The sequence below is a fragment of the Cebus imitator genome, unplaced genomic scaffold (assembly GCF_001604975.1).
Source record: "Cebus imitator isolate Cc_AM_T3 unplaced genomic scaffold, Cebus_imitator-1.0 Scaffold461, whole genome shotgun sequence".
NCBI classification, from domain to species: Eukaryota; Metazoa; Chordata; class Mammalia; order Primates; family Cebidae; genus Cebus; species Cebus imitator.
The window spans coordinates 1,486,974-1,489,995 of NW_016107776.1; positions in this window are offsets into that span (position 1 = coordinate 1,486,974).

Below are 3,022 nucleotides of genomic sequence, written 5' to 3' on the forward strand. Positions count from 1 at the left end.
TCCATACATCAAGCAATTCATGTTTGTTTTGAGAAGTCTTACTTTCACCACGCTGGAGTGCAATGGTATAATCTTGGCTCGCTGCAACCTCCACCTCCCGGGTTCAGGTGATTCTTCTGCCTCAGCTTCCCAAGTAGTTAGGATTATAGGCGAACACCACCGTACTCAGCTAATTTTTTGTGTTTTTAGTAGAGATGGGATTTCACCATGTTGGCCAGGCTGGTCTCAAACTCCTGACCTCAAATGTTCCACCTGCCTCAGCCTCCCAAAGTGCTGGGATTACAGGCATGGGCCACCACATCCAGCCATGTGATTCATTTTATTTTATTTTATTTTATTTTGAGACGGAGTTTCGCTCTTGTTACCCAGGCTAGAGTGCAATGGCACGATCTCGGTTCACCGTAACCTCTGCCTCCTGGGTTCAGGCAATTCTCCTGCCTCAGCCTCCTGAGTAGCTGGGATTACAGGCACACGCCACCATGCCCAGCTGATTTTTTGTAATTTTAGTAGAGACGGGGTTTCACCATGTTGACCAGGATGGTCTCGATCTCTTGACCTCGTGATCCACCTGCCTCGGCCTCCCAAAGTGCTGGGATTACAGGCGTGAGCCATTGCGCCCGGCCCTCATTTTTTTTGAGATTAAGTCTTACTGTTGCTCAGGCTGCAGCACAGTGGCGCGATCTTGGCCCACTGCAACTTCTGCCTGGGATTACAGGCGTGCACCACCATGCCCAGGTAATTTTTGTATTTTTAGTAGAGACAGGGTTTCACCAAGTTGGCCAGGCTGGTCTCGAACTCCTGACCTCAGGTGATCCGCCCACCTCGGCCTCCCAAACTGTGGAAACAGAGTTTTACTCTGTTGCCTAGGCTGGAGTGTGTGGCATTGGTTCAGCGCAACCTCCACCTCCCAGGTTCAAGCGATCCTCCTGCCTCAGCCTCCTGTGTAGCTGGGATTACAGGCCCACCCGACCATGCCTGGCTAATTTTTGTATTTTTAGTAGAGATAGGGTTTCACCATGTTGGTCAGGCTAGTTTCAAACTCCTGATCTTTTGATCCACCCACCTCCGCCTCCGAAAGTGCTGGGATTACAGGCGTGAGCCACTGCGCCAGGCCGATCAGTAATACTTTTATGACACCATAGACAAAAGAGACATCCTCAAAAGAGGGTATAATTTGAATAGAACTCCTTTAAGGGGTTTAAAAATTTCAGTTAATGCTGGCCGAGTTCAGTGGCTCACATCTGTAACTCCAGCATGTTGGGAGGCCAAGGCAGGTGGATCACAAGGTCAAGAGATTGAGACCATCCTGGCCAACATGGTGAAACCTGGTCTCTACTAAAAATACAAAAATTAGCCGGGCATGGTGGAGTGAGCCTGTAGCCCCAGCTACTAGGCAGGCTGAGGCAGGAGAATTGCTTGAACCCCGGAGACAGAGGTTGCGGTGAGCCGAGATCACGCCATTGCATTCCAGCCTGGGTAACAAGAGTGAAACTCCGTCTCAAAAAAAAAAAAAAAAAAACTTTCAAATATCTCATCAGTTTTCAGCCAGAACAGATAGTACATATTCCTGGCAGTACTGAACACTCCTCCCTACCACCACACTGCCCATCCAGTACTTTTCTTCTTGTAAACCAAAAGTACCTTCCAAGTAACTCAGAACCAAAACCAATAAGCATTTTATGATTTAACTGTGGGACAAAAGAGATATCCTCAAGGCTAAGCACAGTGGCTCGTACCTCTAATCTCAACACTCTGGGAAGTCAAGGCGGGAGGATCACCTGAGGCCAGGAGTTCCTGACCAGCCTGGGCGAGACTCTGTCTCTTAAAAAAGAGAGAGAGAGAGAGAGAGAGAGAGAGAGAGACATCCTCCAAAGAGGGTACACAAAGATTCAGCACTCTAAAATCCAGACTACTAGCAAAGACAGTCAAAAGAAAGCGGGCACTGTTGTTGACACAGGTGACAAGGATGTCATCTACAGAACACAGTCACATCTCCACTCATGGACTGTCTCATCTATGATACCAATGACTGTTGAGACAACAAAAACCCCCTTATGGACTAGGCCCACTTATTACAAACTCCTCTGTTATAGTTAGAAAAAGAGAAAGTTCAGAACTTTCTCTTTGGCTGGGCGTGGTCCCACATGCCTGTAATCCTAGCACTTTGGGAGGCTAACGCAGGCAGACTGAGGCAGGAGTTCCTGACCAACCTGGGTGAGACCCTGTCTCTTAAAAAAAAAAAAAAAAAAAGACCACCAGTCAGGTGCAGTGGCTCACGCCTGTAATCCCAGCACTTTGGGAGGCCGAGGCGGGCAGATCAAAAGGTCAGGACTTCAAGACCAGCCTGAGCAACATGGCGAAACCCCGTCTCTACTAAAAAAATACAGAAAATTAGCCTGGCATGGTGGCATGTGCCTGTAATTCTAGCTATTCAGGAGGCTGAAGGAGGAGAATTGCTTGAACCCAGGAGGCAGACGTTGCAGTGAGCCAAGATCGCAGCACTCCACTCCAGCCTGGGTGACAGAGGTCTCCTTGTCACCTGTCAAAACAGTGCCTGCTTTCTTTGCAGGCTTTGAAGACTTTCTTTGTAGGCTTCCTCTTACAAAGACATTCTGGAGGAGGGGACCCCTCTACTGTGTAACAGAAGAGGACTTTGGGAATAAGAAAAGCATTCCAGGAAGGGAGACAGTGTCAGGAATCCTGTGGAGGCGAGATTCTCCCATTTGGAATCTCTGCCTCTGGAGGCAGGTCCAGTCTCCTGATCCCTGTCTGGGACCATCAGTTATCTCTCGACTCATTCAGGACAGCAATTATCTTTCTCTATTTTCTTCCTTTTACATTTCCCTTCCACATTTCTTTTTTTTTTTTTTTTTTTTGTTTTTTTTTTCTTTTTTTTTTTTTTTTTTTTTTTTGAGATGGAGTTTCGCTCTTGTTATCCAGGCTGGAGTGCAATGGCGTGATCTCGGCTCACCGCAACCTCCGCCTCCTGGGTTCAGTCAATTCTCCTGCCACAGGCTCCTGA